General features: G+C 43.6%; 1 protein-coding gene across 2 annotated transcripts in view; it reads left to right on the plus strand.

Moving 5' to 3' along the window:
* Window positions 1-2,421: 2,421 nt before the first annotated feature.
* The window catches only part of ripor3 (RIPOR family member 3), a 217,098-nt gene continuing 193,822 nt past the window's right edge, over window positions 2,422-25,697 (plus strand). For both annotated transcript variants that reach the window (XM_086005315.1, XM_086005316.1), the window contains exon 1: window positions 2,422-2,503. The gene's annotated coding sequence lies outside the window, so the exon portion shown is untranslated. The remainder of the gene's footprint in view (window positions 2,504-25,697) is intronic.

Genomic DNA, 25,697 nt, shown 5'->3' on the forward strand with positions numbered 1-25,697 from the left:
ACCATTGATAAGTGGCTGTAAATAAGCCATTAATGATTTTAATTGCCTCCCCTGCCGCTGCATGTCGGGTCTGCTCAGTGCTGACAGACCCGACATTTGGTAAAGGCGCGTGGCGGCGGGTTCACAGCGGGGTCCCGACTCGCTGGGGAAAAAAACACTTTCCCACCGACCCGCCACCGATCGCGCCTGCTGACCCCCCCCTCCCCCCCGCAAAATCCAGCTCTAAGTCTTTGGGAATGGTTGAGGTGAAGAACGTTGCATCTTTTAGGGGAAAATTGAATAAATATTTAAAGTAGATATGGCTATGAGAAAAGACAGCTCAGTGGGATTAGTTTTGGATTGCTCCAGCAAAGAGTTGGCACAGACGAGCATTGAATAGCCTTCCTCTGTCCTGTAAGCTTCTATCATTCTAAGGAAATTGGAATACAGTTAAAGAGCCATTTTACATTAAAGCTATTTGGAAAAAAATGACAAGTGAAAGCTGAGTGATTTACCTTCAAGTAGACCACAGCAATGAAACTTGCCTCTGAGAAATTTTGAGTGTGTCCTCTTCTCATGTGATAATGATTAACACATTTATTCTTTCCAGTGAAAGAATTGTATTTTTGTATCCATCTTTTTTCCATAGATTGGGACCCCAACCTTTAATGAACAATACAATTATAATGAGATTGTTGTTAAGACCATTTTTCCCTCCATTCAATTTGTGCTCTTGATAAAGGACAATCAGAGAGGTAGCTGTACACTTCACAGTTGCACTTTAAATTAGGTTTTTAGATGAAAATTCTTGACTCGGTCTCCTCAAAAGAACTCTATATAGCATGCACAGGACTAAAAGTACTGTAATGTTTGAGCACATCATTCTTAAAGGTTTTTTAATGGTCTGATAGATGTGTTTCCCCCCCCCCCCCAATATTCTCAAGTCGTTTCCTGAAGGCACTGACTGAGGTATAGTTCCACAGGTGCCATCAGACCACTGGTACCTCACCTAGGGTTGCCAACCTTCCAGGATTGCCCTGGATTCTCCAGGAATTAAAGATTAATCTCCAGGACACTGCTGTGAGCAACCCAGGGAAAAAATCATAAGGGCATTAAAAATGTTATGTTTTTTCTCATTTTCTTTGAACAATTGAGTTTATTAGTTATAAAAATATTGGAGATGAGAAAATATTGGAGATGAGACAGTCAAGTATCATTCAATCGGGTAACAAAGAGTCTGTTCGCTTTCCAATTAGCGTGGAAAGTCGGTGGGCCACAAGCATGGACATGTTGGGCAACCAATGATGGAGGGGTGGGGGTGGAGTGCTTGGAGGCAGGAGGTCATGTGACGAAACCTCCAGGGTAACGTCCAACCAGAGTTGGCAACCCTAACCCCACCCAAGTGGTCTTTCTTCATGTAGAAGGATAAACAGTGAATGTTATCAGACAATTCAGCTGTGGGGACAATCAGAACCAAGCCCATTCCCACAAAACAATACTTTTCAGTGGGGATCAATAGGTAACAATGAGAAGTGGTAATCCTGCCAGATTTTTTTCTTTTCTTAACCAAGCGGTGCAAAGGACATTTATAGTTCCTATAACTACTCCAACTGACATCTGGCCGCAGACCGGCAATTCAACCGGGTCTGTAGGCTGAGTACTACACCAGCTAGTGTCCTTACCCAGTATTCCACCGGGGGAGCTAGACATACGTTTTGAAATAGCTAACCCTAGCTTTAACTATGACAAGAACAGCTTGGAAAAACATGATGGGGGTAATTTTGTCAAGTGAGGCCCTCTCGCAGCGAGTGCAGCAGTAGATATAGGGATAGCCCCGATTTTCCAATGTGTGCTCGCTGCTAACAAGACTTCGCATTGGAAACAAAGCCTCACACTATTACCCCCAATGTTCCTATAACAGATCTGTTTCAGTCTACAATACCTAACTCCAGATATTTAAACAGATAGCTCCAGAACAAATGAGTAGGGTATATTTTTTACATATATGTATTTACTTCTAAAGTCTATTAAAGAGTAATGCTTGCAGTAATAATTATGATTCTCCTGAGCATCCCAGGTAAAAGAGAAAAACAGAAGATCCGGTTAAAAAATAAAAACAGATGTTAGATTAATGGCATGCAGCTGATGGCATACTGGAAACACTATACAGGCTCAGCATTCTGTTAATTTAAGAACTGGTTTAACAGTTCCAGAGTTAGCTCCACTGCACCGCAGGAAATAGGTGGAAAAATAGAGCTTATACTCCATCCCGTACAGTAACAGTATGTTGAAACGCCAGCAGAACAGAAGGTTTATGTTTGTTGCCAACTTCTTTAATTACTTCTTGGAATTTTCCATTTTGATAACATTACAAGTACCACTCCTAAGATATACTGCTATCAGAAGCATGCATACTGCTGCCTTACGTACTTCTTGTAAACACCACTTCAGTGCGGGAAGAAACTAATGTGTTGAGTCATATGTGACCTCAGAAGCAATCAAGACATCAGGACATTACGCAGAGGTGAGTAGAGCAATTTTTTAAAAAATGTCAAGGAATGTAAATAGCTTGTGTACGAGACTTGTAAATTATGTTGGGCTGAATATCATTTCTGTCTCTGGGACAGGTATTACAAATATACTCTACAGAAAACAAAGCTTGTTGTAAAAGAGACTGGACTGATTGTGACCTGAAACACTTTTATGCGTTTGTCATTGTCATTGTGACATTGCGTGGAAACTTCCAGGACAGAGAGCTCAACTGCAACTTGTGATTGTTTCATAGATCCTGAGTCAGTCTCGCACTCTAAACTAACATCCAGCCCTAGACGCTAACCTGCATACTTTAGCTGCAGTATTTTGTTCCACAAAATGCTCTCTGAAAACTTCAAATGCTTATTTGTGTTTTTTTTTAAACACAGCATACTATAATGATCTGGACTGCACTGCTTGAAAGGGTGGTGGAAGCAGATTCAATAGTAACTTTCAAAAGGGAATTGGACATATACTTGAAAAGGAAAAATTTGCAGGGCTATGGGGATAGAGCAGGGGGGTGGGATTAACTCGATAGCTCTTTCAAAGAGCCGGCAGAGGTGCAATGGGTAGAATGGCCTCCTTCTGTGCTGTAAGATTCTATGATTCTAGGATTCTTTTCACTTGGTGCTGTAAAATATTTGTGCCACTTCCAACATGTATACGGATTTTGGTGTTGGTGCTAACTTATGTTATTTCTTTTACAGTACACAACCAGCATAAAAATTAATACTCATCATCATATATATATAGTTGTATGCACATCACATTTATTAGCTATCTGTATGTTATCATTAAAGGAGTTGTGTGCCAGTTATATCACTGCTATCCAGTATCCTTCTGAAATAGCAGAAGATCAATACCAGTTCTTTGGTCACCAACATAGCTTACCCTGCTCTCAAATATCAGCTCATCTGCTATAGTGGGCATAAAACTTACTCAGCAAACACCACATGAGGTGATAATGAAACATACACCAACATACACTACCAAATGTGAACAAATTGCTACTTTTTACAGTGTATCTTGTAGATTAATAAAACAGTCCTGTGATAATATTAAAATAAATGGAACAGTTTTATCCCTTTACCTTTAGAAGTTTGGCTAATAAATGTAATTTGCCTCAATTATAACATTGTCTCAATGAAATGGTGTGCTCAGCTAAGATTATCCTTGTCAGAGTTTTGATCAATCCAAAGAGCTTTGGTGTTTAGTTCATGTTACGCTATGTGTTGCAGGAACCCATGATGGCTTGTGGGGGAAATGCAAGGGCAGTTGAGTACTAATTTACAGATACACGAGGAATGGTTCAGAATGTTGCCACCATACAAGGCTCCCTTCAGATAGTCTTCAGTAGACTTTGACTCTGCACTTGCACCTGGATGTCCTGAGGACATGAAAGGCACTATACCAGTGCAAGTTCTTTATTTTCATTCTTGAACTTTTAAGCTGTTAGCTTTTGCAACAGTGAAAGGATTTGTGACAGGAAAAATAACACAATAATAATAGATAATAAAGGCAAAGGTTTGTTGCTGCTACGATTGAGTTAACCCTATAAACTCTGAGAAGAAAGGTTTTGAGTTTTATAACATCAGTTGAACCACATGATTGCCTCACTTGGCTTATAACTTCCACTTAAGTATTATCTTAGGGATAATTAATTTTAATGAACAGAACACTATGTGGGCTGTGAATCAGGTGGGCCAACATCCATGGCAGAATTCCTGATATGATCTCCCATCACATGGTGCTCTGTGCTAGGTGCACTATATCATAAGGGTTATGTTGATAAGTTACATATGTAGCAACCTATGATAAATATGGTCACCGGCATTATCTAATACTGAACAATACAAAATGTATCATGCAAAGCTGCTAAAAATGTATATAAGACAATTTGTTATAAAGTCCCATTATTGATTTTGATAAATTCCCCAAGCATAAAACCCATAAATTATAGATTAAATTATTCAGTATCTATCACCAATACTTTTAGCAATATATTACTTTATCGTATGTGGAATCTGTTCTATCTGTAGGATTATCATAGAAACTTACAGTACAGAAGGAGGCCTCCCCCCCCCAGCTTTTTTTCCTAACATTTTGAATTTCTCATCCTCTAGCACCTGTCCAACTCCCTTTTAAAATTATTTATGGAATCAGCTTCCACCACCTTTTCAGATAGAGTGTTCCAGATCCTGACAACTCTCCGAGTGAAAACATTTCTCCTCATCTCCCCTCTAGATCCTTTGCCAATGATTTTAAATCTCTGACCTCTGGTTATTGACCCACTTGCCAGAGGGAATAGTATTTCTCTATCTACTCTATCAAAATCTCTCATCTTGAAAACCTCTATTAGGTCACCTCTTAGCCATTTCTGTTCCAAGGCGAACAGTCCTAACTTTTCCAACCTCTCCTTATTGCAACTTTCACCAGTTTCAGAGTTTACAATTAGCTTTTTTAGAATCAGTATTTAGCACCTATAATTAAAATAGTTCTTCAAAAACAAACCTGGTTTTTCTGCTCAAGTTAAACTGGCTTCCCGGCGTAACTGAAGTGATAAATTCTTTGGAAGCCATACCTGTAATGGCTAGGTGTATTGTAATAGCATGCAAATGATGGAAACACATCATCTGATGTATTTTCTGTTATTTGTCTCATACCATTGATGACTGTGAAGGACACCTATTTTTCCCTAGCATCAAGCATTGTTACACATGGTGCAGGGGAGTATTTACAATTAAAAAGACCAAAACAACAACAGCAACAACAACAACTTGTATTTATATACAGTAGCATCTTTAACGTAGTGAGTGAAGTTTTGTGTCAGTGAAATAATTTCTGTACATTTCCCTTCCATCACTCATGCAAATGTTTAATGTCCCCTGTTGTCTGGTTAACTTGTTATCTAGAGTTGCAATATATTTTATTTCATGAAAATGCTTTAAAGAGAAAGATCATACAATGGTTCCATATTGGTGTAGTATAATGCATTTTCTTAGCATAGCATTTACAGGAGGGTAAATAGATATGCATATTTCCAGCATTTTCTGTTGTTATTGCATATTTGTACAGTCAGTTTACCTGATTCAAGGTTTAGACAGCCATGGTGAGAAGGGGTTACTCAGACACTGATGCAGAGTGGCTATTCTACCTTTCTGGGGTACTGGATTGGATTATCATTCTTTTGCACATGAGAGACAGTGGTGGCGTGCTTCAATTTTCTGTCTGGGTCAACCTGCCCTTTCCTGTATAGGCTGTCTTGTGTTAGTGAGGTAAACCTTGTGTGGCCCTTCAGAAAGGGAGCCCAAATTGCTTGGTACTTTCCAAATTCAACTGCTCTGACTGACATATGTCCCACAGGTGCTTGATCCACATTTTTGTTGTATGGGGGGAGGGTATGGCTTTACATTACAACATTGACTACACTTCAAAAGTACTTGATTGGCTGTGAAGCACTTTAGAATGTCCAGAGGTCATGGAAGGCACTATATAAATTCAAGTCTTTCTTTCTTCATGAGGGATGCATCTTTTTGCCACTAGCATTGAGAGTTGTGCAAATCTGTAAGATCTCAAATGGCCCTCGCACATTTGAGGGCACAGCCCAGGAGAGATGAGAATGGATCTGCGGAGATCTCAGTATTGGCCATGGCCTTTGTGGTACTCTGAATGGCTGTTCAGAATGGTTGGATCTGGAAGCAGGACCAGAAGATGTGCAGGAAGTATTCTCTGCTGTACCAGTCTAGCTACATCCTCTCCAGCATTTCTCTGACACTGAGGGATGGAATCTGTGAATTTTATGCAGGGTGTAGTATGTTTGCTGTTCAGTTTGAAGTGGCCATCGTGCATTTTCCTGCAAGTGATAGTTGTGAGCAATTGTTTCCAAATGGTCCTCTATTCTTCTGACATTTTTCACTTTTTGGAAAAGATGTTGATGATTATATGACGCCCAAGAACTGCCTTAGTGGTTATCCACAGGAGCCTTGGGGAACATCAGGAGGCTCTTTCTCTGATAAGTCACTCCTACAGGTAAGTTAGAAATCCTGGGATGCCAGGGATGTCAGGGTTAAGGCAGCAGCACTGGGGGGTTGCGATGGCAGGTTGATCAGAGTGAGATTTGTCATGGGGTGTGATCTGAGATCATTGTGGGCCCTATGTTACAACCTATGAGGTAGGCTTCCTTTAGGAAGAAGTCATTTATTCTGAAGTATGCCCTGTCTGGGTTTGACTAAAAGTTGAATCCCTGCACTGTTGAGTGTAAGGTTCACTGGACAACCACAAGGCCATGGTCTCTGCATCATACTGGGGTAGTTCTGGCTGCTTGTTTCTGACACCCAGTGCCCATCTAAAGCATTGGCTGTATTTGTTCATTTCCACCTTGAGCATGAGCAAGTGCTATCTTTCCAGGTTACAGATAGAAGGGCACTTCTGGAAGAAAAGATTTTCCACTTTTGAAAAAGTCCATAAAAACATTTTCACTGGTGGAGAATTAAACTTTATGACAGGAATTCAGCCTAAGTTAGCAATAATCACCTTAATCACTTTAAGAGTATCCCGCCACCTCAGGCCCACTCTCCGGTGTTCCCTGCCTAAACCCCTCCACTCTCCACCTTTAAAACATTCTTAAAACTCATCTATTTGACCAACCTTGCAGTCACCTCTCTTAACTCTCGCACCATGTCTTGGCCACCAATCGTTTCTTCCTTTGACTTATTTTTGTCTTCTTCCCTATTGTAGAATGCCTTCGAACATGTTCTATGTTAAAAGTTCTGTATAAATGCAAGTTGTTGTTAATTGTCAGAAGCAAGCCACTTAGCCAGTGCAACTTATTCCCACAGGCAATAAACAGCAAAAATGGCAACTATTGTGACATATGATAGACACCTGAATTCCTCTCATCAATTTTACCCCTAATTAAGCATTCAGAACTTTGAAAATGTAATCCTGATAATAAAAGCAAAAATGGCCACTATTAGGGGTTGTTGGTGTGCTTTGAATGGTTATTTCCATAAAAGTCAGCAACATTTCCAATGTAGTTTGTACACTTGAGGGTTGTTAGAAGAATGCCAATGATTTTTGCGACTTAGTGCTCAATCCAAAAAAAATCTGAACCAAAAGAGATGCTACAGAAATGGGTGAAAAAAGAAAGCCCTAACATGGCAAATGGCCTGTTTCTGTAATTCCACCTTGTGAGAACATAGCCCTGACACCTCCTCTGATTCAGTGATTCTGGTGAGTCTTGCACTCTTCTATCAAATCCATGTTTTATTACTTCAGATAATACAGTCTCTGCTATTATCATTACACATTGCAATTATATGCATTGTACTAATACCCAATCCAAGTGCTTCAAAGCATCTAAATATTCTTCATCTGTAGGCCTATAAAAATAAACCAGAGCCTGGAAATCTGAAACAAAGAGAAACTGGTGGAAATATACAGCAGGCCAGTCAGCATCTCTAATAAGAAAAGATGGGTTAACATGTTGGATATAATATCTGAGTGCACAGGTGCCATCCCTTCATCTCCCCACCATACTCCCAGTGCATTGTGATGTATCGTCCAGGGTACTGTGGCTGATGTGGTGCTCCATCCCAAAGTTGACCCCTAGGAAGGGTGCTGTGACAGGTGGAATATGCAACAAGAAAAGTACATAGCATTTTTACAATCTAACTTTTATAATATTATTATCATTTATGTAGCTACCAGCTACTGTAACACATTTAAAATTACATATTTTCAACTTACTGATGTTGTATTCATGTATAAAGAGTGCTTTATCAGAAATATTACTGTATTCAGGCATTTTTTGTGGTTGTTTTAAGGTTAGCAGTTAACTTTGTTAATATTCAATATGTCGGTGATCCAAATGAAAGATTCCGCCAATCATTTCTTTGCCTTAAATCTTTTTTTGCCGCAATTTATTTCCCCCATTTTCATCCAAAAATTTCAGATGAATCGAACAGCACAGTGAAACCTGATGTGTGGTTGTGGACGGACTCCTGAAATGATCTCACGTGTGACTCTCTTTTATTATGGGGCGATGTCCTGTTTTTGTTTATATATTAATATATTCTGTCAAGCAGAAAATGGAGGGGGTGGGGAGGTTTTACAAGTAGAAGGAAGATTTAGTTCTCCTTCAGTCTAGCAATGCCAAAGGGCAGAGTTTAAAAGTCAGTGTGAAGGATTTGTGATGTCTTCTCGATGGTTTGTTTGGCAAGTGTACTATCTAGTATTGAACTGACCAGGAAGGTTCCAGGTCAAGTTTCCAATCGACTCTGAATTAGCTGATCTCAAGTGGGGTAGTGGTATGGATATTTGGGAAAATCAGCCAAGGTCCCCTTTCTTGTTCATAATCACTATCCGGTAACTGGAAAGTACAAAGTGCACGTGTAGACATTGTGCAAAGAAAAGATCAGGTTTAACTATGATGCCTCCACAGTCAAATAACTTACTGATACTAACCGCTTAGGTACACACATGAAGAAAGGCTACTTGGGAGAGTTACTGGAAAGCAACAGCATCTATGGAACCACACCCCTTCAGGAGAGAAAGGCGGGAAAAGTCTACAAATTTACATAATATTGTCTTTAAACAGAAACACCAAATATCCTGTTGAATCATGCATTTGTGCTAATGACTGACGTACAAGGTTTTATCTTACCTACACAGTCCTCATAACCCACCAGGCCTCACTTCCTGTGTATATGAGATAGCAGAAGTTACATTATATCACATCAGTCTGGAAGGCATATTGCTATGCTAACAACATAGACACACTAACATTTTGTTATTTAATCTGAATGTAAAATGCTATATCCAGCTAAAAGTATTCCGCTTCTTTTTGACATAAAATAACTTTTCTGTAATCAGGGTTCGTGGGTGTAATTCGCTGTTCTGTGGAAAATGTTTCTGTTGTGAACATGTTTGCAGAAGAATTTCTGGAAATAAACAGAAACGTAGACACATAAAGGAGTGTTGTAGTTAGTCCAAGCGTTTCACAAAATACTTCACCGTGTTTATATTCTGGAGGACTCAATTATGTTATTGGTGACAACCTGACATCACTGAGTTACTGGGGTTATTTTCAACTTCATCACCTAGGTGATAATCTTGCAGAGTGGATCACCCCACTGTTGTAGAACCTGTCTGATTTTCATCCCATTGAAATCAATAGGGTTATCCCAATATTGGGAGGGCAATCCGCTCCCCCAATTTAGTGCTTAACCAGTGAAGGTGAAAATGGCCCCCATTGTTCTTTACTTAATGCCAGCCAACTGTTGTCAATGGTACAAATTTGAGAAGTAATGTAAATTAGAAATGATTTTTTCTTGCCACTATACATCAGCCCTCTGGCTCAAAGGTTAAGGTAGCCTGGGCCCAAGGATTCACCACGTATACTGTCAATTGAAATCTCTGATTATCCAACACCAGTTGGAGTTCAAGCAGAATAAACTGTAACTATCAGTTTTTCTTCTCCACAATATGAAGCACCTGGTTTCCATGTGTCTCTTCATCCACTGGCCTGAATGAGAATTAACAAAACTTAATCTTGTTGAAGGTGATGTGTTTGAGTAACTGGTGGCCTTCGAACTTGAACTCAAGGTTTGTTCTCTACAATTTATACTTATGAGCTAACTGGAAACAGACAAATTGCCTCTGCCACTACATTGATGTATACCTATGCACTACATTTCTTAGCTTCTGTAGCATTATATCAATGATTACTTGAGACAAATGGCTGACTAAATCCTGATCCTAAAATGGCTTGAATTGGATTAGTCCAGGTTATTTGCAAAGTGCAGGTACTGAGTGCGGACTGACCTATCCCTTTAAAAATTGAAGTATCCATATCATAGTTTTGCTTATGTCATCAGTGCTGGATGAATAGACATTATCTGTGACTACAGTTACAATAACCATCAAATGTCAGGACTAGCTTTCTTATGTAAGATTAACCCTAAATTACCAAAATAAATACAAAAAAAACAACTTTACATAAAAATAACTTATAAGCACTTCACCTGTGTTCACCCATCATCCCATTCTTCTTTGTTATTATCCTTCCCTATTCAACCGCTTTTAGTTTTTATAATTTTTTCTAGGAAATATACTTTATTCTAATTTTTCCCTGCTTTTCTCTAACTTTGAAATCTTCATTTACCTTTTCTATTCAGTAGTAGCTTTAAAAAGCCATTATTTTGATATAAAATAGCAGCAAAACTGTTCTTTTAGCTAATCAAATGGCAAAGACCTAAACATTGACTTGGTCCAGTATCAACTTTTGATACGATATTCCCACATCAAACAGGAAGTGGCCGATAGTGAACGAGTAAGCTCATTGACACCTCAGAGAAAGATTAAATATGGAAAAGAAAACTTACCTGCAATGTTTTAAGGGTTAAAGATCATTCATTGGGATAAGATGAATTAACAGAAATGGAGTGGTATGGTGATGGTAGAGCATGGTGAAACACCAGAAAATGGGTTCAAGGAATGGTGGGACGTGTGTTAAGTAATTCACTCTACTGACGCCCTGATCTCAGGTGACGGCCTGGGAACACATCATCCAATTGTCCCTTTGAAGAAGTGCAGGGTTTGGGGAGACTACAGGGAGAGAATAAATGGGGGAAATGAGGGGGTAACCTGCCTGTAAAAATACAGGATAATGTAGTTTTGTTGGAGTCAACAGAAATCAACAGGCTGAGACTTTTCTTTAAGCAAAAACAAAACGTGTCTTTACTTTAATCAATCTCCACGAGGTCTGAAGGCTCAGCCCCGTGCAGGGGCTATGACATCATCACGCAACCGACGTCATGACGTCATCACATTCCCGACGCTCTTAAAGGGACCCTGCACCAATAACCCAACCCAGCATGTACATATCACAACATTGCTATACAAGGTGAATTATGTTTAGGTACATATAACAGCATTGGCTATACATTGTGTTATTGCCCTATGTGGTCTCCGGCACATACGTCCCCCCAGAATTCATTAGTACTGGCAATGTCAGTTGTTGGGGGGGCCGGATCATATGGTTAGAATGACTCCTCAAGTCCGGGGTGGGGACCGGGGGGTTCGTCGGAGGGACCTCGGGCGCTCGGTGGTGGATTGAGGGTGTGGAAACCGGAGGTCGGCCCCGTCTCGGGGGCTGTGCCAACTCAACGGGTCGGTCCAGATCCAGGTGGGCCGGCTTAAGACGGTCCACAGAAATGCAGTCCGGCTTACCGCCGACATCCACGACGAAGGTCTTGTCCCCAGTTTCCAGGACGCGGAATGGTCCATCGTAGGGTGGCTGAAGAGGTCCCCGGTGGGCGTCGTGGCGGACGGAAACGTACTCCGCCGCACGAAGGCCGAGCGGAACGTGGGACTGCAGGAGGCCGTGCTGCGACGTGGACACCGGAGCGAAAACCTTGGCGTTGTCCAGAAGGTCGGACCACTGATGGGCTGCGGACCAAGGCTCCGTCACGTTGGGGACGAAATCCCCGGGAACCCGCAGCGGCTGTCCGTAGACGAGCTCGGCGGACGAGGATTGGAGGTTCTCCTTGGGAGCAGTCCTGAGTCCCAGCATGACCCACGGGAGTCTGTCGATCCAGCCGTCGTCCCGGAGGCTGGCTCGGAGCGCGGCCTTCATGGAGCGATGAAGCCTGAGGGTGGTAAGCTGTGGTGCGGTGGAGTTTCAACCTGAGGCCTCGGTCGACAGCATTCCAGAGCTCTGACGTGAACTGGGGCCCCCGGTTGGAGGAAATGTCAGATGGGGCGCCGAACCGGGTGACCCAAGTGCTGATGAACGCCCGAGCCACATCGGCGGCCGTCGTTGAAGACAGCGGGACGGCTTCCGGCCATCGGGTGGTTCTGTCAACCATTGTGAGGAGGTGGGTGAACCCGTGGGAGGGCGGCAAGGGCCCCACCAGGTCCATGTTAACGTGGTCGAACCGCCTCTCGGGCACCGCAAAAGGCGCCAACGGGGCCTTAGTATGGCGATGTACTTTCGAATGTTGGCATATCACGCAGGTGCTGGCCCAGTCGCGAACGTCTTTCCTGAGCCCGTGCCAGACGAACTTGGCCGCCACCAGCTTCTGTGACGGCTTCCTGCCCGGGTGGGAAAGATTATGGACGGCGTCGAATACTTGCCGTCTCCACCCTTCAGGCACGACGGGACGTGGTTGCCCAACGGAGACGTCACACAGGAGTGTGGTGCCGGCAGCGTCGAACTCGACGTCTGCTAGTTGAAGGCCCATGACCGCCATTCTGTAGGCCTGGACGTCCGGGTCGGAGGCCTGGTCGGCCGCCATGCGGGTGTAGTCGACGCCGAGGTGCACGGCGCTGGCGACGGCTCGGGAGAGACAGTCGGCGATGGGGTTGTCTTTCCCAGCCACATGCTGGATGTCCGTTGTAAACTCCGAAATGAAGGCCAACTGGTGTTGCTGATGGGCCGACCATGGCTCGGAGGCTTTGGCCATGATGAAGGTCAATGATTTGTGGTCCACGAACGCCGTGAACGGGCGGGCCTCCAGCAGGAAACAGAAGTGTCGGACGGCGAGGTAGAGGCCGAGAAGCTCGCAATCAAAGGTGCTGTACTTCCGCTCACTGGGGTGGAGCTGCCGGCTGAAGAAGGCGAGCGGCTGCCAGGCGCCGTTGACCCACTGTTCATGGATGGCGCCGACCGCATAGCCCGAGGCGTCGGTGGTGAGAGCGATCGGCGCATTGGGCAACGGATGCGCCAGCATGGTCGTGTTAGCCAGGGCCCTTTTCGTGTCTGTGAAAGAATTGGCCATCTCATCAGACCAGTTGACGGCGAGTTTGTCGGGCTTGCCTTTGAGGGCCTCGTAAAGGGGCCGCATAAGCTGGGCTGCTCGGGGGACGAAACGATGGTAAAAGTTCACCATGCCCAAAAACTCCTGCAGGGCCTTCACGGTGAGGGGTCGCGGGAAGTCCATCACGGCCTCCACTTTCGATGGGAGTGGCACCGCCCCGTCCTTCATGATGCGGTGCCCGAGAAAGTCGATTGAGGACAGCCCGAACTGGCACTTGGCCGGGTTGACGATTAGGCTGTGTTGGCTGAGTCGTTCGAAAAGAGTCCGGAGGTGGGACACATGTTCCGTCCTGGAGGCGCTGGCGATGAGGATGTCGTCCAGGTATATGAACAGGAACGTCAGGTCCCGTAACACGGTGTCCATTAGGCGTTGAAAAGCCTGTGCGGCGTTTTTGAGGCCGAATGGCATGCGGAGAAATTCGAATAGCCCGAACGGGGTGATCACCACGGTTTTCAGGATGTCCTGCGGCCGGACAGGGACCTGGTGATAACCCCGGACGAGGTCCACTTTCGAGAATACCACTTTCCCGGCCAGGTGGGTGGAAAAGTCCTGGATGTGTGGAATCGGATAGCGGTCGGGAGTCATCATGTCGTTGAGGCGCTGGTAGTCCCCGCACGGGCACCACCCACCGCCTGGTTTCGGGGCGATGTGGAGGGGCGAAGCCCATGGACTGTTCGACCGGCGGATGATGCCGAGGCGCTCCATGGTGTCGAACTCGGCTTTGGCGATAGCGAGTGTCCCCGGGTGGAGGCGCCAATCGCGGGCGTAGACAGGCAGACCAGTGGTCGAAATGTGTGTTCTACCCCGTGTTTAGTGGTGGCTGTGATGAAATATTCCATTCATCACTGCCTGTGACTGTGGTTGGTTTCAGGTTTCAGTTCCCTTACCTCAGTTCCGTCTCCTCACCATTGTATTGTATATTGTAATGTATTGTGTGTAGGGCTCCGCCCATACCTGGCCCCTATATAAGCAAGCTCAGTCTGGCCTCATATCCAGTACTGCAGACCTCCAGATGGAAGATACCTCTCTCCACTGCGTGTTACCTTCTAAGTTAATAAAAGCCTTGTTTTGTTTCGCTAACATCGAGTCTCGGAATTATTGAGGCACATCAGTGGTGGACGAGAACGTGGGTTTCGTAAGGTCCGGGAACTGGGCGAGGAGGCGGGAAAACTCGTCTGAGGCCGAGAGTGCGCTGGACAACTGTGTCGTGCTGGACCCGCTGAGGGAACACGGGAGCGAGCTGAAGGTTTCCACGTTGATGAGACGTCGGTTCTTGACGTCCACCAAAAGGCCATTGGTGCAGAGGAAGTCAGCGCCGAGAAGGGGGGTGGACACTTTTGCAGTGACAAAGTCCTAGGTGAACCGTTGCCTGCCAAAACAAAGCACCATGTTCCGTTTACCGTAGGTGCGGATGGATCTGCCGTTGGCGGCTTCGAGGACGGGGCCGTGGTTCCCCCCTTGAATGTCTATGGTTGATGCGGGCAGGACGCTCACCTGGGCACCCATGTCGCAAAGGAAACGATGTCCGGAGTCGGTGCCTGTAATAAACAACAAACTGCCTGAACGGCCGACAGCCATAGCAGCCGACGAGTGGTCTTCAGTGTGCTTCAACGCGGGAAAACTGCATGGGGGCCGGCACTTCCTGGCTTTGGGGCCGAACTGCGCATGGTAAAAGCAGAGGCTTGAGGGTTGCCGCCGGTGGGCTGTATCAGTGGGGGCAGGGCTCCGCGTGGCCGCGCAGTACTGTTGCCTGGCGGAGAAAAATTTGTCGGCCTCCTTGGCCAGGTCGCGGAAATCGGTAGTGGAAGAGTTGGCTAACGCCGACCGTACCTGACCTGGCAGCTGTTGGAGGAACAGTTCCTTGAAGAGGAAGCACGGCATGTGTGTGCCCATAAGGGCCAGCATGTGGTCCATCAGCTCCGAGGGCTTGGAGTCGCCAAGCCCGGGTAGAGAGAGAAGCCGGCGTGCGCGTTCGGCTTCGGTGAGTCCGAAAGTTCGTAAGAGGTGCGCCTTCAGCGTTTCGTATTTGTTGAGCTCCGGGGGTTTTTCGAGCAGGTTCACGATTCTGGCTGCGGTGGAGCTGCCGAGAGCAGAGACGACGTAGTAGTACCTCGTGTCGTCCACGGTGATGTCCTGGATCACAAATTGAGCCTCGGCCTGGGCGAACCAAGTGGCAGCCTGTTGTTCCCAAAACTCAGGTAATTTGACGGAAACGGTGTTCGCCGCCATTTCAGATGAGGTCTTTGGAATCGTCCAAAAGAGCAGCGGGGTCACCAATGTTGGAGTCGACAGAAATCAACAGGCTGAGACTTTTCTTTAAGCAAAAACAAAACTTGTCTTACTTTAATCAATCTCCACGAGGTCTGAAGGCTCAGCCCCGTGCAGGGGCTATGACGTCATCACGCAACCGACGTCATCACGTTCCCGACGCTCTTAAAGGGACCCTGCACCAATAACCCAACCCAGCATGTACATATCACAACATTGCTATACAAGGTGAATTATGTTTAGGTACATATAACAGCATTGGCTACACATTGTGTTATTGTCCCTATGTGGTCTCCGCCACAGTTTCATTATTTCTACATTTTAATATACACTAAACCTGTAAAAACTGAAGAAAGCACAGGCTCAGGCCCCAAGTAGCTTTTGTTGTACAGTGCGATTTCTTCAATTCATGTATTATACAGTTGAAACTACTTAATCAAAGGAAATACTTCACTGTGAGCTATTGTTCAGTGAGCAATAAATTTACATTATGAGGACTCATTGTACCTGTGACCCTTTAACAGCTGTGAGACACAGATGTTCTGTTAATAGTCCATCCATGGTCTGGAGTTGGCTCCATAATTCTTGACCCATTTATTCAAGTCAAACGCTCCAGGAACAAAGATGTACATCTAAGTCTGTGTAGTCATTGCCTGGACCAATTAATTCTCAGCCAAAAAAATTGCAGAACATTTACAAACTCTTTTCTATATTAAGCAATCTTAACACTAATATTGAAGACTTTGATGTCTAAAGCACCAATTTTCCTTCTTTTTTTCACATTCTGCATTCTAAAATCGTAAAACTGGAAAACTTCCTGGGATTGTGTTATTGTCTATATCTTTTTTTGGCAGAATTAATTTTAATGTATGTGATTTTCATGTGTAAATCCTAAAATGCCCAAATCAAAGGATGTTATGGGGGAAAAATTCAGTTGTTTGCGCCTCCCGTTAGCGCCTTAAGAGGGCGCGAATGGGGCGCAAAGCAACTAGCGCCTGGGCGCGGCGATGTTTGCGCCGCTCGCGAAATTAACTAGACATTTTGCGGCGGCGCTAAACACTACCGCCATGATCTCCTGCGCCAGCAGATCGTGACGTCAGTCGAGTGTGCAACGCCCCAGACTAGATATTGAGTGGCGCCCTCTGCCTTACCGCCTGCCACTAGCAACGACAGGTTGAGGGGAGCGTTTTGCAGTCAGGAAGGGACTGGGGGAGCGCTATTTAAAGGCGACCTCTTCCTGCCTTTTTTTGTTGGTGACATTTGTGCACCACGCATTCTGAGAAAGAGAGAGAGAGAGAGAGACTTCTGGAGAGATTCAACGCTGTGTGAAGGAGTTTTGGGTACTGAGCAGCACTTTGCAGGTTCATTTTGATATGCACTTCCTTGCTTCGCCAGCGCTCTGAGGTAGCGCCTCGCTCCTCAGACTTTGCACCTTAAGACAGGTGTGAAGCGCCTGATTTAGCGCTCCAATCACCTCCAGGGGCGATAAAAGCCAAGTTTGCCATTGGAGGCGATAATTAGCGCCTGGCGCTAAACTTTGTGCACGGCCGATAATGACGCCCCAAACGGGGCGATACTGAATTTTTCCCCCTATATCTTTGGTGGGGCATTTTTAGATAGGTTAAGTTCCCAGAACAGCCATATTTATGACAACATGGACATTTGCTGCAGTCCAAGCTTTGACAAAGCACTTTTAATATTTTTAACCATATAATTTCCTAAAAGCAAACTGAAAATATATTTTTTAGCCACCTGATGTGACTGGCCACACAGTAACATCTCCATGTCACTAATCATGTCATCGCGTCCTTATACATTCAGAATTTTCCCCCCATAACATCCTTTGATTTGGGCATTTTAGGATTTACACATGTGGTTAAGTGTCTCAGAAGACAATAGCGCCCTTTAATGCGGTGCAACACATGTTGGATGTTGAATTGTCTGGTAATCAGCTACAGATGATCTTTCAGAAGTATGCCACAATTATTAATCCTTTTGATTTAATATCATCTCATATCAAGGACATGGAGCATATATACTGAAAATCAATGCCAGCATGAAGAGACACTGCATGAAATTCTCTTATAATACCGAAACTGTATATCTTTATAAATAAATGGTTGGCAGGAAATGGTTTTGAAACGGTTGTTGAATCTCATGGTTCAGATGAAGGTTATAAACCACTAGAGCTTTGCTTCAGTGGTTGTTAATGTTTTTCTGACTCCTTGATTGTCTTACTGCCTTATACGTTATTCCGTAATTCACCATCCAAGTAAACCCAGCATCCTGCAAGGCCTGCCAATGGCAGCAAAAGCTGCAGCGATGGCAAAAAAACTCCATATCAAGGAAAATATACTGCATCTCTGATAGAATTACTGACAGTTATACAACCCTTGGGTTGAGCGGATGAACAAACTCTTTGGTTTGTTATTACTGTTTATGATATAATCCAATCCAATTGGATTATTGGTTTACTGTTTAGTAATCCACTGCCACCCATTCAATTTCCTTCCTGCAATCCTTCCTTTAATCTGCACATAATCTTACTAGTGTATTAGTTATTAGTAATGAGGAACACTGAGAACTTGACAAGATCAAAATAATGGATCTTATTCTGCTTGTAAAACCCAGCCAAATGTCCATCAATTAAAATCAGAAAATTTCTCTTAAAATATGTGCAATACAACTTTATTCAGGATGTTCTTCTATATACTTTTCACTTTCGTAATACAAATTGAGGAATTTCAATACAAGGAAAGGAAAAAAAAGTATCAGTTTTTCCTCTGAGACTGTATTATATGTATCTTGGATATGTTACTTTGAGAAAGGGAATGATTGTGAGATAAGAGAGGAAGGGTAAGGTTACCAAGCAGGAAATTTGGGAATTCCATTGTGGTTTGTGTTTTCATAAAACTGGCTGCATGCGCCAAAACGACCACCGAGGTCAGGTTCTCAGAGAAGTCTTTCTTTATATGAAAAGCCAACTAACGACCCATGGTTATCCCAACCTCTCCACAACTGGTTTAAATCACAAGGCCAATCACAACATGACATCAATTACTGAATAATGTGAGTAAATATAATGGTAAAACAGTCGTTGTGACTGACTCAAATCATTTTATTGCATGATGTTCAACATTTTTTTTGGCTTTCTCCATTAATCAGATCTGCAGAACTATCCTGGAAAACAGTCCATCATAATCAACATAATTTCTTCAATAAATGGATAATATTACTACATAAATCCGTATGTTAAGTACATTTTATTTTGATAGTTTGAACTATAGCCTTGGAAAAGGTAAAATTTTAAACTTCCAAACCATATAGTAATTCAGTTCCTCTGTAATTTATGTTTTCACATACAAACAAACCATTCTGTCACACAATTCTGCCCCTTTCGTAGATTACATTGGGTTTGAATGTAAAAAGTGTGAGTATATTATTTTACCGTCCGAGAACAGAAAAGGTAAAGGACTACCAAAGGTCTGGAGTGTTTTAATGACGATCATAAGGGACACTAGTTTTGCTCCACTTTTGAATTCAAAATATGTCACTTATTAAACTGCTAATATGCATTTGCTTGAAGATGCCTTATATTGCAGTATTACTATAGTGTTCAACAGAAACCTGCCATATATGTCTTCCTCCCTCAATAAAATTGGAGAAATGCAGTTTCAGTATTTTGTGCAAACGTAATTCAGAACCTGGGTTCAGTGTCACCAGTCACTCCTGTAAGTGACCTTGTGCACTCTGGACAGCACCTATAACTGCCCATTGTCTGGTTAACCAATATCGTGACCTGAGCATTATAGCATGGACAACTTGCTGTGTGTACTATAATATCACATGTATGTTCTCCTCTCTTTATGTAAGGTGGAGTGAAAATCATTCTAAGCTTTTCTCAGTGGTTGTACTCTCACCTCTATGAGACAGAAGGTTGTGGATTAAAGCCCCACTGAAGAATTTGAGCACATAATCTAAGCTGACACTTCAATGCAATACTGAGGGAGCGCTGCATTGTCAGAGATGTTGGCCCAGAAATTCGGGTCGGAGGCTTCCCGGGGGTGCAAGCCTCCGACCTGCACTTTGCCATTGAGCTGTGGGCCCATGTGGTATTCTGATCCTGGGCCTCCTCCAACTGCCGGCGCGCAGTGCTTGCGAAACTCAGGGGCGCAGTTAGTTCGAAGCGTCCCCTGGGATCACGTGGGCCATGGAGAGCCAATGGTAGCAGGGAATGCTTCATTCATAAATTTGACAGGAAGAGCTGTCAAACCTATAAATACTATAAGCCCCAAAACATAACTAAAACTTCAAATAAATTTTTAAAAAATCACATTTTTAAAATAACTATAAATTACATGAAATAACTATTTTAAACAATAATTTAAATTTTTGAAAAAATTAATTACATTTTCTAACAGGGTTAAAAATAAACCTACCCTTCTTTAAAGTATTTAAAAATAATAAACCTGTGGAAAAAATGTTTTAATTTTAATTAATTCACCACTTACCTTGTTAAAAGCAGGCCTTGTGCCTGCTTTTTAAAAGTGTAACCGCTGGAGACTTACCCTCCCGGAGAACCCTGCAAAAACAATGTAAGTTCGATGCGTACGCGCTGCCTCTCCGGCGCACGTGTTCCACCTGTCAACCCCTTCTTTCAAGGGAACGGAAGTTCCGGTTTCCCGCGCATGTGCAGTGCATGCACGAAACCGGCACTGTCGTTGGGCCTACGTGTGAGTACCCCGTGCGTACTCACCCGTGGGGACCCGAATTTCTGGGCCGTTATCTTTTGGATGAGGCCAACATCCTGTCAGCCTATTCAGGTGGACATAAAAGATCCCATGGCACTATTTAAAGAAGAGCAAAGGAGTTTTCCCACTGCCCTGGCCAATATTTATCCCTCAACTAACACCACCAGAACAGATTAACTGGTCATTTATCTCACTGCTCTTGGTTGGACTTTGCTGTGTGTATTTTGGCTGTTTCATTTGCCTACATAACAAACAGTAATTCATTAACTATGAAGCATGTTTGGCCTTTCAAAGGAAGTGAAAGGTGCTATATAAATGCAAATTCTCACTTTAAGGAATTTTCTTAATTTCCAATGGAAATTCACAACAGTTTTAGCTGCTTTTGGATGGAAAATAGTTAAATGTGAAAATTTAAGCCTACATGCAATAAAGGTATTTTGTTACACACTCTGTCACTGTGATATTCACATATATGGCACAGATGGCCAGTGATTAATAGATGGTTTCATTAAGTCAAATAGTCTTTCTCACAGAGGATTGGGGTCATTGTTCAGGCAGTCATTAAAAGCTGAACTTCATGTTAAATGCTGAACCCCTGCTTCTCCTATTAATTCAGTGTTATTGACCCCAAAACTATTAACTAAGCAATGTTTACAATATGCAGTACATCATACTGAGGATTGCTGCATGTTCATGATGGTGATTAACACTATAACCTGAAAATGACTGCTTGTAACAACACTTCACATATTTATTGGACATTCCTCTGCATGCTTTTTGGTGGAGGCACTAACCCATTGAAATGAAATGACTAACGCCGTTAATGAACAGTAAAATAGCATATGAATGTATTAAACATCTGTGGGCTCATAGTGCAAGAGGTATTTTTTAGGCATATATCCCAGCTGGCAAGACCCAGCATGCAGGCATGTAAAGATAACTTTTGCAAGGCCTTGTGCTGCTGGTGGACCCTTGTACACAGTGAGTGTATATTGGAAATTGCAGGCACCCTGCCTGTGATTTTCCGATAAGTGCTGATTACGTGCAAGGTCCCACCAGAGGAATGGGACCTTACATGATTTGCCCTGTGAAGTCATTCTCAATTTTCTTTTTCAATTTTTTTTTTTTTTCCTATTCTCCCTGCTCTAGTACTGTCATATACCAAGAGAGAGAGAGAGAGTGATCTGCACCTGGGTCTCTGCTCCCATCACACTTGAGGATGCCGGCGAGTGACCAGAAACTTTGCTCATTTTCCCTGCGCCCCCCCCTCCCCTTCTGACAATACGAATGAAAATTAGAAACTCACCACACAGTGGATTATAACCTGTGTCCACAAGCACATTGGAGCTATTCCAACATACAAAATTGTGACAGCCTCCTCACAATGTCACAAGATAAATATAGGCGAGGAAGGCCATTCATCCCATTTGAGCTCATCCTCTAGAAAAACAGGCAGCAGTGCCATCAAGGTGTCCAACTGGGTCTTATAACGTAAATAGTTTTACTTCCACTGCTTTACCCAGAATTCCAAGCCTGATGTTGATCACGCTCTGTGCGAAGAGCATCCTAATGCCAGAACTAAATCTGCACTTCCTGTTTGACCCTCTGGCCCCTTGTACTGCTGTGAAGGTTAACTTGAAGTAGTGTCTGGATTTGACCTGTTAAATATGTCACTGAATATATTATATTATATAATATATTATATAAAAATATAATATAACCTACACTGTTAAATATCTTATATACCTCTGAAAGATTCTGCAAAGCTTTCAATTAATTTAATCAAACACAGGATTTTAAGAGGAATGTAAAACTGAATTTCAGGCCAAATGCCTTTGCAGGTGATGGGTGTTTGCTGACATTAAAATAACTCTATTTTGGATTTTCTTTAAGCACCAGCGCTAAAGTTTGATACTGTACAGCACCTGGAGACTCTTTGACACTGGAATCACCAAATGAATAATTGATATTCATAAAACCTAAAAGGGCTTTTGCAGCAATTTTATTAACACCCTAAAATAGTAATCCAAACCTAGTGCTACACCAGTAAACTTAAATAAAAGTTTTCAAATTAAAAAGAGATGGTTTCAGTCCTTGAAAAAGACAAAAGTAATTGTTTTTATTAAAAGTAAGCCTGATTAAAATAATATATGTGAAAAATCCATCTGAACAGGACTGAGAGAAGTAATTGTTGAGCAGAAACAAGGAGAGAAAGAAAAATCAAGAAAATGGCAATCCAGTCTACACGCATGCATTTCCTGATGGCAGGTTGTTAAGTGGCATTAGGGGGACTCTGGAAGTAGGTCAACGGCCTTGGGAAACCCAGCAGGTGAAGGAGGCAAACAGGGCTGAATCTGTACTGTACTGCTTGTGGGCCAGGAGGAGCAGGAGTGTTTCTCCAGGTCCAAGAAGCTACCCAGTGAACACCCACCCCTGCTGTCTGTCTGCGCCCCCCGCGCCTCCCCCCACTATCAGACCCTCCCCAACCACCATCGGACCACCCCCCTCGATCGAACCCTCACCCCCATGATTGGATCTCCCCACACGATCTCTCCCACCCCCCCACTAGACCTACCTGCTCTCAGGCCAGCTTGGCTGCGGCCTTGTGCTGTAGGAGTTCCCGCCCGACAGGCCTCCAGCCTGTCAATCAGACTGGCTGTGTGCAGGAAACCCACAGAAAAAAATGTCAAGATGTCCTGCAGTTAAAAACTGCATGACGTTCGAGAAACCCGTACTTCCGCGTTTCCCGGTCTCAAAACAGCCCCCTTGCTCCTTCCCCACCTCCGAGCTAAAATCCAGGCCCTTGTGTCTGTGTGCACTTCCTGTCTACTAAACCTTTGGGCCAATTGAAAGTCAGCCTGCCCAGTGGAAATGGGGTGGTAGATAAAGCCATTGTGCACCACTCACTTCCCCGTTCCCTCTCCGCAGCACTATTTACTGGGGCCTTCTGCTGGGCAGCCCAGGCTGCTGCTTGAATCAGGTAGGAGCCTCATCAGTGCGTGCAAATCAGGGTCCGATGATGTAGACGCTCAGCCCAGTTGAACTGGGCAGTAAAGAGGAAGAGGCTCCAAAAACATAAGTAAATCATTCTTTTTGTCTGGTCAGGAGGAGGAGGAGGAGAGCTCCTCCCAGCTCCACAAGAGTAATGTGGGCCACTGCCACTCCGAGCTCCCTGCTCTCCGCAATCACCACCCCCCGTCAGACCTACCGTTAGCCAGCTCGGCCTCTGAGCTACTTGATATTGCGTTGGGCTAGAACCAGCGAGGAACAGCGGGATGCACATTCAAGGCATGCAGCTTGCCAGTGGCATAGCAATAGGCCCGGCCCTTGAATCTACTCAGGCCTCCCGCTGACAGGAATAGGCAGGTGTTCCACTCGCTGCCCACCCATTCCATGCCTGCAGTTAACATCTACCCCATTATTTCCTGTTCTCATCTTTTCCCATTATAAATTCCTATACTCACATTTATAATGGAACCACCTATGTAAACTTGTTACATTGTAATTACACCCCCTGCCAATGGTGGTGCTGTAGTGTCTTGTTTTGCATCACCCAGCATCTTAATCTGTACCCCAGAGAAACTCCAATGCTCTAGTTCTCTGCTCCCTAAATTGCCACAAGTTTTTCTATTTATTTATACATATAATAATATAAAAATCAAAGTATTATACAAAATTAGGATTGAATTATGTCTGTGCTTCCTGCCCTCTAACACAACGATATTTGAAGACTATATTTCGTCTTGAATCCCCATGTGAAAAGCCACAGGAGATTGACTAGTCTACAAAAAATATATAATAACAATGGAGGAGATGTGTGGACTCCCGCCTGCCAGAAACAACTCCGAAAATGGTGGGAATAATGTACCATCCCGTTCCTGTTGATGCTGTGTCCATCCCTATCTACCGAGGGCCTATTGCTAGGTAGCCAGAGAGCCTGCCTGAGTCAGGTGGCAGGCCTTTTAAGATGCAAATTGGGGTCCTATGACATACATACCTGCAGGTCCTGTGAAATTTTACCTCAAAAAAATCCTTATAATTCCTGGCCTATCTTACTTTCAAATCACTTGAAAATAGGAAAATAACTCAAACATTGTTGAAGCCTGAGGAACAAAATGCTTCTAGTTGTTGCACTGAGAGAATCATACTTTTTCATGCTGGGAGATTCTCCAATGCCCTCGCTCAAGCTGTAACATCTTGGGAAGTGTAAGCACGGATGTAGTTGTTAACTTTCTTCAGCTGATAGAGTGACAGTGCTGGCAAAAATATCAACCCCAAGCTTTTGAGGGAGGTTAAGACGTTTGAGTAAAAAAGTTAATGAAGAAGGGAGAAGGGGTGAAGAAGAGGGCAGCAGGAAGAGGGGTAGGGAGGGATAATGAAGGAAGCAAGAAGGAGAGGAAGGGGTGAAGAGGAAGAGGATGATGGGGAGGAGAGGGAAGGGATGCGGATGGAGAGGGAGAGGAGGAGAATGGGGAGGGTAGAGGTTTTGAGGGGGAGGAGAGGGAAGTGGAAGGAAGTGGAGGGAAGGGAGGTGGAAGGAGGTGGAGAGAGGGGGAGGTAGAGGTGTGCCAGCGCTCACCCATGGACCCTCAATGCCCTTTATTTCATTTAGTTCACAATGATATTATTGAACTCTAATGTTATTTGAAACTACATTAAGGTGTGTAAACAGTAGTGGGTAGTTCCACTGTCTTATAATAGAGTTAATTGCTATTTCACAACTTTGTAGAAGACACCTGCACATGTACCAAAAACATTTGAATGAAATTCATTTAGTAGGACAATTAATGTTTAAGTTCTTCACTCTTGTATTCATGATATTCAGTTGACCGAACCTTGAAGAATGAATTGAGTTCTTGCTTTGAAATGGGAAGTGATTTCTATTCTTCCCCCTCCCTGATTAAAACATGACTGCAACTCTGTTTTGGGTAAGGTAATTAGGGGCTGTTCTAATTGTCAACACAACATAAGTGATAATCAGTTGAGATAATTGGAGCTGTTCTGTCAACACAACAGTCGATAATCAGGGATAATTAGAGGTTACTTGTTTCAAAATTCAGATTTTTTTCAAGAATAAACGCAATTACAACTAGGGACAATTTTCAACTGATGCCCAAATCAACCATGGTTGGGGTGCCCACACGCTCATTTGAAGCAAATGACGTGAGACACAAACCATTTTGAGATTTGTGCCTCACTGTCATAGGAAGAGTGCAAGATTTTTGTGAGAACAGGAGAAGCATTCAAGCTCTCATCCCCACAAAAATCTTTCATAGAATTATAGGGGGCGATTTTGCCAGCCCTGGGGAGGCGGGTTTGGAGGCAAGACTGCCGGGAAATTGGCAGA

This window comes from Somniosus microcephalus, chromosome 13 (assembly GCF_052327205.1).
Source record: "Somniosus microcephalus isolate GS21.2 chromosome 13, FLI_Smic_1.0, whole genome shotgun sequence".
NCBI classification, from domain to species: domain Eukaryota; kingdom Metazoa; phylum Chordata; class Chondrichthyes; order Squaliformes; family Somniosidae; genus Somniosus; species Somniosus microcephalus.